At 34.2% G+C, this 13,202-nt stretch overlaps 1 pseudogene; it reads right to left on the bottom strand.

Moving 5' to 3' along the window:
* Positions 1 to 5,373: 5,373 nt before the first annotated feature.
* LOC121529680 lies at positions 5,374 to 11,942 on the bottom strand (annotated as a pseudogene).
* Between the last annotated feature and the right edge of the window lie 1,260 nt (positions 11,943 to 13,202).

The raw sequence follows: 13,202 nt of genomic DNA, 5'->3' as shown, positions 1-13,202 counted from the left end.
TTTCCCCCCCAAAAATGTTTCTTAAATTTTCAATGAGCTTGGGCTACATCGAAATGCCATTCTCGTTAAAGCTTAATAAGTACAAGGAAAAATTGAAAATTCTCACAATCCCCACACGCACTCGGAAAAGCTCTTCATAATTCACGTAAAAGGGTGGGTGGCTGGCAAAAAGCCCCTCTAAAGCCTTTTTGGCATTTTTCACGGGGACACCAAAAAGTAATCACTTCCGCATCCCTGGGCATTCTTGTGGCAAGTCTTGAGCATCTCGTGGACTGACCTTCGTCTCAAGCTGCTTCTGCGGTGGCTAGTGACAGGCTTCCACGAAAAATAACGCTAATTTTTCGATATTATGTTTTTGATAAATGACCTGAACGGCGTTCAGTCTCAATTTGTTCGGGAGCATAAAGTTACGCGTAAGAAAAGAAGATGGATATCTTCAAGCTAATCACTTAACGCAGAGATTTCACAGAGTCCTGCCATCGGACACATTAATCAGCTTATGGCTGATCAATCAAAGTTGCAGTTTCAAATAGCAGAGGTAGAAAAAGAACCTTGGAGTTAAGTCTTAGGTTTAACTTTATGCTGTTGGGAGTGTAAGTGAAATATATTAATGGTTTCGGGACAGATTCCAAACTTTTTAAGCAAACTTATTTTAAGGAACAATCATATAAACCTATCCTTTTACGGAATTTTAAAAATTATTATTTTTAAATTACATTTACTTCCCCTTTTTTCAAAGATGGTATTTCAAAGTCCAGAGTTTTCCTTTCGTACTTATCTAACTTTTTCAAAATCGCTGTGAAACTTGCAAGTGAGTTTTCCGTCAACTTCAACTTTTTCTTTTAGTTCTGACTTAGAGGACATTGTCTGCCTGCTCACCTGCGGAATCTCAGGTGTTGTGGGTTAATGACAAAGTTGTTTTTCGCAATTCTTTCACTTTGTGAGCTTCTTTTACTCAGGCTCTTATCTTTTTGTGTGGCAAGTTTTTCAGTTAAAGATATTAAAAAGTTACACTAAGCTTGTTGAGGGATAGTTATTGGAAATCAAGCTGAAGTTGCACTTACAAAAGGTAAGTCAACATGGCGTATGAGTAATACTGAAAAGATAATAAAAGGAGGGAAAGCTGGTATGTTTCATCTCCAATTTTCAGCAATTTAATGCTATAAATAATCTAAAAAGATATTTTGGGGGAACAAACCATTTATCACCATGGTGATATTACTCATTTAACTTTAATTTAACCTTCAATCAGCTGGTGAACCGTTAATCGACTCTTCCCCGCCCTCTATAATATACAAAGCATTAAAGATTACCCAGTCATTGTCTGGTTGAGAGAGAGAAAATCCATATCAAATTAGTTCAAGCCTTTCTTTCATCAGCATGGCGGCTGGGTGTTAAAAGGGAGGTTGGGATTATCTGGCTAATGGCGGGGTAGTTACCATTCAGAACAATCAACTAAATCAATGCGGGATGCCATCAATGGGACTTGTCACTTTTTCATTCATCTCGAAAGAAAGTCTCATTTCTGGTTGGACAAATTAAATTTGTGTGTTTATTCTTAGTGTTGCCAGACTGTCAGTCAAGCAATAAAATTCTACGCCTGACTTGGTTTCACCTTGCATAAATTCGGATGTTTTTCTAATAACCTAGCAAAGATTCAACAATAAGAACCCTTATTTTTCACCTTCAAAGAACAGAAATACACAGCACCCAAAACAAACGTGTCTTTTTACTATGTTTTCTATTGTTTGTGGGCATGTCAAAGTGGCCAACATACAGGAACAAAAGGATCGCGATGCTTGGGAACTGTCAGTTATAGCAACTCTCAGGCACACGTGCATTTACGGTGACCCAACTTGATAACTGGCGAAAAACTTATGGCAAGACATAAATCTTCAGTTTTGGGAGATAAAAACAGTGGCAGGAAAAAAAAAGCAAACCGTCAGCAACAGGCGAGACACGAACCATAAATGACAACTTAGACAGAAGGAGATTCCATTTTGACAGATAACAGCAGCCACAACTTTGGGTTATCCTTTTTCTTCTGTTTGTTACACTTTTAAACTTTGCCAAGACTTTCCACGAGAGCAAATTCAGCTGACAAGTTGTCTCAGGTGGTTTTCAGTCTTTGAGAAGGCATCTTCAAATCATCTTTCAAATTAGCCATTTTCTTTGCAATCCCCAACAAACCTTTAGCCTAATATTAGATACATTTCTCAATCAAACACATCACTGTGTTCCCATATCCTTGGAGGCTCACCATTTTCCTACTACTAGTCCAGGATTATATAATAGTCAATTAAACTTGACAGGCTGAAGGATAGGTCCTAAATGTGAATCACGGTCTAGTTTCCCCTCAATCAATTCTTTCTCCCTCTCTTCATATATAAACACTCAACTCATTGAATACGAAAAGGAAGAATATCTTTGGGGGAACCATTCATCTCATTTCCACAAAGCCATTTCCACATGACCAACAAAGTATGTGGGTGGGTTCAGTTATACATATTCCTGTATGTAATGCATATTCTGTCGGGGGAGAAAAATTAATAAATATTTTAATTAAATGATCAGGACACAGGAAGAATTACAAGTCTACGTGACTGGGCAAACATTTTCCACATATCCTTACCCGCCTTATAAAGGCACATTTCCAAGCTCTGGTGAGACACAGTTAAAAGTTAAATATCTTTATTGAAACACGGCAGTTGAAATCTCCCAGGAGTTGAATGACATTTACATTGACCTTTGCCAAATAGAAAATTCGTTAGAATCAATAATTAAGTGGAATAAAGAAGAAACATCTATGTATGTAGCGAAGAAAAAAGAAGTCACAATGACCGAGCAACAATACAAAGGGAGCAGGAAAAGTCAGAGCAGTTGAAGAACAAACACAATGAAGCCACGTGTTTCATGGGCCAGGAAAACTTTACAGACGGTCTCACTGCTCCTGCTGCCTGCTCTCAACCTCTCTCTGAACTTTTACTTTCATTCCCTTTGAAGTTTTCCGGCCCCAGCTCGCTGGCAAACTGGGCCAAAAGCCATGGCGCATGAACAGCGGGCGGAAGTGTATGGGCAGACAAGTGCGAAACAATTGCGTGCCTAAACATTAAAAACGTCAAAGTAACATGAACAACAACAAAAATGGAGCAATGAGGCAGTAAATGGCAAGATAAATGGCCAGGTGTCAGTAGACAAAAAAGGAAAAGCCAGGAAAATGGGGCACAAAACTGCGACACATCGAATCTCAATGGACTTTCCAGATTTGTGTCTACGTCAAGGTGGCCTTTTAAGGTTCAAGGAGATATAATATTCTCATAGGTTTTAGAAGTTTTTTTATTGTTATTCATAATTTCTGTTGTTGTTTTTTTAGTTTACAAATTGAAAATGTGCAGCATAATAACATGGAATTAGGCCAGATGTTGGATGTTGTAGCAGATATACATATCCTTATACAGTTTTCATCATCGAACTCCATACAGAGGGTGATGTGTTTTTCTTTTACAAATACAGTAGTTGTATAAATAAATATTTTATATATATAGCATAAAATACAAAAGGAACAATTATGACCCATTTTCTGATGTTGGTATCTTACAAATGGGAACTCATAAGTTGATTTTATTCTTTCAATATAATAATGTAAATCGATTTTTTCATATTCTTACATAGCATTTATATGAAAGGATCTGTAAGAAATCAGAAAATAAAAATTTATAAATAGAGTTTTGGGTTTATTCGGTTGTTTTTACTACGGAATTACACACTTTTTGGCAAATATTTTTTCTATATCAGAACTCCTAACGGAAATGATGTTTGGTTTTCGGACGGTGGAGTTCTAACAGTTGAAAAAAATTCAAACGTTGTTCAAACGGACAATTAAGACTTCGTTAAAAGGTCTGAATACCTTTTGCTACTGATCTACACCAAAAGCTGGTTGTCATTGTTTTGGGCCTTATCGATACATTCGTTGGTGTTGTTTCTTCAGGATATTGGGCGTTCTTGTTGTTGTTGTATAGTTCGTTTATTTCGTTGTCGTTTACAAAAGTGGAAGGGCAGTGAAGCTGAATGGTAAGAATATAACAATATTAACACAAAAAAATTGTTAAAAAAATTCAAGAAATAAAACATTTAATTTAAAGTTTATGACATTACAGAAGTTGCTATAAATGTTGGAGGCTAAGTAGTTATTAATTTTGGTGGAAATGAAAGAGTTTTTAGTTTAAGTAAAAAATTAATTTAAAAAATGTTAACAATATATTTTAAGACCAAATTAAGATATTACAACTTATAAATTTTATATTTCAACAGAATTTATTTGCTCTTCAAAATCCACAAAAGGGATTAATAAAAATGCATCAATAATTAATATAATTATTATAAATTTATTTTTAACAACCAAAACTTTAGAACTCAATCATTTCACAACTTACTTAACTATTATATGTTATTAACTCTAAATGTTTAGGAAAAAGCTACTAATACAGGGTACTACTGGGATACTCTGAGTCATCCATTTCAGCTTGGTTCTTAATGTGGTACAAGTCATTTGTGTGGTTTCTACAATGAACAAATTTGTTTGTTTTACATGCTTCTTTTACTTTTTCTTACAATTTAGTTTATTTTTATATTTCCGTTACATGTATTTATACTAAAATTAAGTACAAAAAAATTACCTGATTATATACTGTAGTTGATATAGCGTCCTTTGTTATTGTAACTAAATGATTTTTGTTTGTGATTGAATCTATATGGTTTGTTTAGAATATATCCTCTGCCTCAGCTGTTTAATGATAATTGAATGTACAAAATGACAAACTAATAACAATGTTAAATATAAATAATATTGGAATATGGTATTCAGGGAAAAATATCAATTTTATGGAAAACCAACGAAAGAAAGTTTAGAAAGCTCACAGTTTGTAAAAAAATAACTCTGTCAATCATTCCAGCATTTAATACTTAGTTTTGCTATTTTTAACAAAATTATGAGAATAGATGATATTAAATGATATTAAAAGCTCAATATTTACAGAATAAACATTCAATATTCCAACCAATAAATGCCCAAATAATTATCTGCTGCACAAATTTGTATAAATATTGTTTATGGTGATCTGGTTCCCCTTTTTGAATCAATACAAGTCCTATTTCTCTCATGCTTTTATGGAATATCTATAGGGTCTTTCTAGGAAGGGTACATACAATTCAAGAGAAAGTATTTACAAACTATTACTGCATCTATATACAAGAAAAGATCTTACAATATATTAAAATTTATGACAAAAACCAGAATTTTCACAAAAAGCACCAACCCACAGTGGTAAGATCAAAAAATGTATCTTTAGAAAGGCAAGAGAATAAAACTTTTACGTGTCAAGGGTCTGGCTGGGTGCGGACCACAAGTAGCGGTTCTTCACCGGCGACCAAGGAGAGGAGAGCTGAATCGCGGGCCACGAAGGACTCGGGCACGGGGCACCGAGGTGGCACGGAAAGGGCACCAGGTCATCATCCCACCAGAAGGGATCGCGCACGATCGATGGGATCGGCAAGTTGGGGCTGGGGCTCAACAGACCTGATACGGTTGCGTGGATGGAAGATCGGAGTCCTAGTTTTTGTTGTTGGCATTTCAGTAGCATATATATATACAGAAATGGAGCATCCGAGATGATGGATGATTTATCTTTGTTGTGCGTTTTGGTTTGTTGGATGTTTGTTGTTGTGTTGATTTGGGTTTCCATATTGATTTGTTTGTATTGTTGTTGTAGCAATATGTATACAGAAGCAGAAAGAAAAATATTTTTGTTTTTGCTATATGCTTTTTTAAACTAAAATAAGTAAATCAAATAAAAAAAAAAAACTTTGCTTTAACAATCCAACAACAATTTGATGATATTTTCCATGCGTATGTTGAGTTTCGTTGGAAAAAAATACAAGAGGAAATGGCAGGGAAAATGCAGAAAATAGATTGATAGAAAGGTGACATGAAGAAGAATGGACGGGCGCTACAGTGAGCACATCGATAAGCGAACCAGTGATGGGCATATGAAGGTGGGGTTCTGGTTTATATTTCTTTTATAAGGAATACATCATTTAATTAAGCGTTAAGTGATTTTAAATCTTACCAAATATAAAAAGCCTTTTTGATTTTTGTTATTAATTTTAATAGATAATACATTGTTATCGTTTATATATTACATTTAGAGTTTATTATTATTGACTTATTGTGGTTTTTAAATTTGTGCAAAAGTTATAGTTAGTCAATGAAAAAATATTTTACTTTTAAAAATAAGAAACATGAATAAAAATTAATTTACGTTCCTTGCTGTTACTTTTACTAAATCCAATTTATTTCTTTCAATTGAAAATATTCAAAAAATATCATTAAATCGCTTTACATTCGAGGACTTAAAGCGCAGCCTTCCACTGGGCAACACTGTACTAAGCTTTTGCTGATGCTGCTGGCAAACTCAAACTGCAAACGACAAATACTCATTAACTGTAGCGAAGCCAAGAAGGAGTGGAAATAATTTTGACAAATTATATAAATATGGTGGGTGGTTAGATTTGCTTATCACGAAAAATATGGCAATCGTTTGCTGTGGCATTCTGAAACCCCATATGTAATCATCTGTCGCTCCCACCATTAACTCCATTATCATTTTGTCTCTCGCATTTCGAGAGGCAAAAGAAGCCATTTATAAAAGTCACATAAAAATTCAACATGCTTTCACATAAAATTGATCTCTTCTTGTATCGGGACATAAGTTCGTTTCTCAGTTTAAGTTTAAAGTTTAAGTTTCTTTTTTGTTTTGGTAGGAAAGTATAGAGATTTTGATTTTTACCCTGGCATCGTGGGCGACTTCGGTGGGGCGTGGTCCCCAGCGACCGGCACGACGAGGTGGGACTTGAACCGGCGCCTCGAAAATACCAGTGGCCGACTGGGCGCATCAGCTGGCGCCGAATCAGCCTCAGCGATCACGGAGGCAACTTACGTTCAAAAGTTCGTCAAGCAACCAATGGAAGCTGCTTTGGACGACCGCGTGAACGGGGCCAGCTGGTGGCACGATCAGACCGAGGTCACGGGGCACGCTGCCCTCGCAGTTTCCAATGGGCCAGTGATGCTGGCATTACGGCTCGCTGCCGGCACAGGTGCTCTGTGGGGGCGGAACGGAGGCCGAGCGACAAACTGATCAGAATGTTTGGGTTACTAGGTGAAATTAAATCAAGAATTGAATCTTAAGAAGCTGGAAAAAATCTTTCTTGTTTTTATAAAAATGTGATTAAGTTGCCTTTTATCTGCTCAATAAATATTGGAAATAAAAATATAAAAAAATTATTTAAAAATATTACTCGATTTTCAATTTTTTTTCAATTTTAAAATATTAGTTTACCTAATTTTTATTGAAAGCAAAAGTATCCGCTAAAAATAATTTATTTCTCTTCATGTTTGCTTTCTGGTATAGTTTATTATTTCACTCTTCTCTAGTTTTTCATTTCTCAATTTCAATCTAAATTTAATCTACATGCTCTCGAATCACTACCTTGGAAACCTCTAGATCTTATAACCTTGCACTTACCAGAAGAAAAAACCTCACAATAACATTGCTCAAAAATAAAAAAGTTTAACAATCTCAAAAACAAACAACATTTGAAACAAAAATATAGTACAAATTACAAAACTGTGGGCTGAAACACGATTACAATATTGGAAGGGGAATTATATAACTGGGCTGCAAGAAAAAAGCTATGAAACATACTCTCTGTTTTCCAAAAATTCGTTAAATAATATTTCATTTTGAGTTTGTACAAATTTTTAGTGGTAAATAAGTAATATATATTTTTGGCAGTTTATATGCAACCACCGCACAGTGTAATGTGAATTTCTATGCTTTGATTTTAAGTAGTGAAACAGGGACTGAACTGACAGACAACAGCAAACTGGATAAGGTAAATAACGATGAGGTTATTAATATCAGAAATGCAGATGAGTATTAGAAAATTAGAGACCAAACAAGAAAAGACGATAAATTTCCGTAGCGTAACAATGGTTCCAAACACAAGTTGATTGGGCGTAAATATCTTTTTTTTTTTTATTAATAATTAAGGTTGGTATTTCACTTGGTTAAGTTTAAGTAACTGAAAGGGCTTTGTTTCAGGGGACGCCAGTGCGAGCTACAGTGGGCTCGAAAGGATTGATTTGCCAGCAAAGACTATGCTCTTTGGTACAACTGTTAGAAGAAGACTTAAGATAATCGGGATGATAGGATTGATTGGTTTTAGGTTGAATGAATGATGGTTTGATGGTTTCGTTAAATATGTTTATTTAAATATATATTTAATGGCTAAAGTAAGATGGAATTTGGTTTTATAATGTCTTCTATTCATTAACTTATTACCGTCTTTATTGATGCACATTGTCTGCCTAAGTTAACATTAACTCATCAAGTATTAGTATATATTATATATTATATATATTACAACAGCATTTAAAACTCACTTTCAGACTCTCTACTGATTCTTTTACCAGTCAGTTGTTATTAAAATAACTTTCGTTTCGTTTTTAGTTTAACAGATTTTGCATTAATTTACAAAGTCTTACTGAGCTTAAAAACAAACAAAAATTATCTGTTTTTTTTGATTAACGCTTTCAGCATCAACCTTAATAACTCAAAATAAAAGTTGAAACAAATCAAGATTTTAAATATGAAAAGAATCGTAACTCATTGAGAAGTGTCTACAAAAGTTTTATTTAATTTGAAAATTCCCGTTGAGTTCGTTTTTAGATGTTGTTGAGATGTTCAGTTTCATATACTTTATTTTTTCATTAGCATTTTTTGTATGTATATATATTATTAATTTTAAATTCTTTCGTTGTTGATGTTGTTGTGTTGTTTGAGTTTACTTTCCTGCTGATGTTGGTGTTGGATTTTCTGTTTTCTTGTACATGAAAATGTCTTTGATATCCTTACCTTGTTGAGCTCAATGGCAACTTTTGCTCCCTCCTGGCTCGTACTCAAGGCCTTCCACCAGAGAGTTAAGCATTGAGTGGCTTGTCCCTCAAGTAAAGAGACCATACTTGGGAACTGGGTATCAAAGTGTTAAAATTAGTATGTGATTCGAATAAGTACTTTGTAAGGGCTCCTGCGCTCAGTCTCCTGCATGCGCTCAGATGATCATTCAGACCTTCTCTGCGTCGTAGTTATGGAACTGTCCATAAAAAAAGCAAAAAATTTAAAAAAATCAAAAACCTAATCAGCATACAAGAAATTCAAGCAACTAAAGAGAAAAACTCAAAGGCAGTGCTTACTGGGAAATGGTTTGAGTTAAGCGTGGGCTCACGTCGGCTTATGCGCAATATTCGACCATACGCCAAATCCAAGCACATATTATAATCGCGTTAACAAGAGCAGCAAAAAGAAATTTGGAAATCAGTAAAAGCGTATTAAGGCAATTTATTCCAAAATGAACTGCGAGGATAAGAAATGCAAACCATGTAGTTGGAGTGTTAGATCGTTGGTTGATGTTATCATAGCAAACTTATCATAGAATGACCGCCCTTGATGGATGTTCTGATGGATGGATACAACCACAACCAAGAGATCTCAACAGCTGGTTGTTTAACAATTTTATTTCACACAAAACACATTACATATATACAAATGTATACTTTTTAGTAACAAATAAAATCATTTCATTCGATATTTCAAACTAAAAGCTACCACACATCCTTTTCATAAATTAAGTTGTCTTTTGCCTAGAGAGAACAACAAATATATACAAATATATGTAGGAGATGTATGTAATATCATAAAATATAACACAGTATATATACATATCGCTCGGATACATATGTGTATTTATTTTGTGACACACATTTATGTATATTCTGAAACATTTGAAAAGAGAAGAAAAACAATTGGTTAGTCCAAAAAAAAAGCGAAGAAAACTTATAATTAGGCAAGGTGCTGGGTTGAAGGTGGAAAAACTCTTAGGGATTTTGCCAGGTGTGTGCGATGTGAAATTCGAAAATCGGAAGAACTTTGGTTTCCACGCATCGGGGTGCCACAGTCATTTTGATCCCAGGCACGCGCACCAAAAGTCAAACTCAAGAATTTTCTCACCCATACGTATATGCCTGATACGATATATACTTTAGATGTGCTGTATGTATCATGTGTGTGTGTAGCCTATATTGTCTAAATTATTTTTTTTTTTCTGTTTAATTTTGGGTCTTTTGCCAAAATCTAACGAGAACAGGCAAAAGCGAAACTTTCATTGACGTAGTATTTTATTTTACCGCTTCAGCCATTTTATTTATAAATTTATGAAATCAAGCGCTCTCACACAATGAAAAATCATAAATATAGCCGATCTGAGATATTCAAGGTGTTGTCAAGAAAAAAGAAAGCTTTCGGTGGCGAGAATGCAGTTTGAGATGATAAGTAATCGACTGATTGTATTGATTGATGGAAGCGTCGAAGCGTGACAGAAAAGCAAAAGAACTATTAGGTTCCGGATTAACCCGAAGCTTATATATAATCTTACGAAATAATATTTTGGTTTAAAAAGAGTATTGTAACTTCAGAAAAGTGTTCTTTAACTTATCAAACTGATTTTTATAATTTATAAAAATTCTCTATATTATCTATTTTCTCAAAATTTCAAACAAAGTTGGGTAATGTTTCTTTAACATATTTTGAATAAATCGGAATATTTTGACCTATTACTAATAACTATATATTGAAAGTTAATAATTAAATTAATCTCTAACAATATGGCTTTTAAACTCTTCCAATATCATGGCCTTAGATCCATATTTAAGACTTTCAAAATAAAATACATTAAGATTCAAACTCTCAGCTGTGTAAAAGAAGTTAGGCGGGTTTTGGATTCACTCACAAAAAAAAATAAATGTAAAGTTCGATCCAACTTACTTGTTCGGCTGTAGTGATGATCGTGATGGCACGTGGGGCGAGTAGCCATAGGTGTCACGGCTCACTGGCAGATATCGTGTAGCCAGAGGACTGGACACGCTCGTTGGCGGTGTGGCTGGCTCGACGTAGCAGATGCTCCTGTGGGAGGGCGAGTCCAAAGATAGGAGCTGTAGGGACGAGAGGCACCGGGCCCATGGGCACGGATATCCTCGGATCCCTGGAAATAGATTGATTTTTGGATAACACAGCGTTAGTTCATTGCTTTTCAAATATTTCCAGCAATTATTTTCACTATTTGGCTCAATGCCAAAATGCAAAAACAAAAAATGCAAAAAAAAAAAAAACAAAGAATTTTAAGTTGATTTCTTATTCGGTGTCTATCAGATGTATCTTCGTGTATGTGTATCCTATATTTTTCCTCTTTGTTTAAAGTCCGAGATACATTTTTTCTACATTTCTTCTCTATATACTTATGGTATGGCGAAAAGCTTTCCCCAACAGAGCGTGTCTAGTATATAGCTCGGCTAGATATGACACCTGCCAAAATAAATAATAGACTATACAGAGTAGGCTATGCTATTTGTGTTGCTCATTGCCCAAAGTTTAATAATATAACATTTTGAGTGTCCCTAAACCAGCTCAAATTTGGACTACTTAAGTTGGATATTTCAATAAGAGTTTTATTTATGTTTTAAATCAAAATTTGATAGATTTTTAACACAAAAGGATTGCCTAAAACTAGTCGAAATCTTTAAAGTTTGAAGTTGTTAAACATTTTCTGGCTTATCCTTTAGGGAATTTCAACCTTTTCTAATTTATCTTTAGGTTTGGATAACTTAATAAAGTTTCTCAGTAAATCAACTTAGATTTTCATGATTTCTTTAGGACTTAGTTTTTCCCAATAACTACTTACCCTTCAGGGACCTGATGTAGGACTGCCAGAACTTAGCCTTTCTTGCTGGGGCTCTCGTTGCGCCCAATCATTTCAAGTGATTTTTTGAACATTTTGATCGATTTGTTTTGTTCTGTTCACGAAAAATCGTTGAACTCGTTCATTGTAATAAAGTTGAGGAAGAAAGATGTCTTAACAATTCCAAAATTTTCTTTTCGTTTTTCTTTTCTTTTTTTTTCTGTTCTATTTCCGGAAATGCCAGGCAAAACACACACGAATTTGAATCGCTTTTACTCTCGATTGATGGGATGTTTTCTCAGTTTAGTTTTTTTGCTTTCGGCTGAAAAGTCTCTCGGTTCGAAAATAAACAGACTGTGTGCCACTTTAGAGCAGTGCAAAGCTTATAAAATATAGATATATATCTAATATATACCACGATCAACGGGCAACGCCAGCAAACAGCAAGATCAATCTCACTAAAAATAAATATAAATTTTGTGCTTTGGTTTTTGTGTAAGTTTTTGTAGAAGAAGAATCTTGCTCAAATAAAAAAATATTTTATGTTGGATATGAAAATTTCACACTTCTCTATAAATGAAAAATATTCTATATGGCTGTGTAAGGGTGGGGGTGTAAAAGTATTATCTGTGTGTCATAACTTTCAGCTAGATTTGCTTTTTATTTTAAATGTCCTGAGTTGGATTCGTTCTGTTATTCTTATGGCTTTCATCGGAATTTACTTCAGTAGCTAAAGATTTGAAACTATTTCGGATGAAAAATTTCAAAACTATTAAAAATATCTTTCAAAATTTCATTTTTATTTCATTAATTAAATTAAATTAAATTTTAAAAATTTAATTTAATATTAGATTTTTATCATGGTAAATAATTCCTTACTGCAAACCAGAAGGGCGCTCAAACACTGGTATCAAATGTCATTTCTTACATAATCAATGTCTTTCTCTATGAATATCGATTCATTTCATAACTCGATCCTATATTTCCATAATTTTTCACCAGTTAAATTGTTTTTTTTTTTTTCTTCACATTGTCTTAGGATAAGGCACTTTATTATGAATTTTATTCGTTTGTTTTTCGATTTAGTTTTTATAATTATTGAATTAATTTAGTTGTGTTGTTTAAGAATGTTTCGGGTTCGCTTACAATTTAAATTTACTCCTAAAAAAAGCGATCTATCTATAACGAAGAATTTTTTTTCAAACTGCAAACCCAGAAAAATTCCTCACAATTTTCACGGTGCCAGAATACACGCCGATACATTTAAACTAGCTGTACGCATTCGCGTAGGTTGGCTCCTCCAGAAGCGATTTGACGCATCTCTGGCACAAGCTCCGGAGATCGGTTATGGAGAA

Source organism: Drosophila eugracilis, unplaced genomic scaffold (genome assembly GCF_018153835.1).
Source record: "Drosophila eugracilis isolate 14026-0451.02 unplaced genomic scaffold, ASM1815383v1 contig_1647, whole genome shotgun sequence".
NCBI lineage: Eukaryota > Metazoa > Arthropoda > Insecta > Diptera > Drosophilidae > Drosophila > Drosophila eugracilis.
This window is presented reverse-complemented; position numbering and strand designations above follow the sequence as displayed.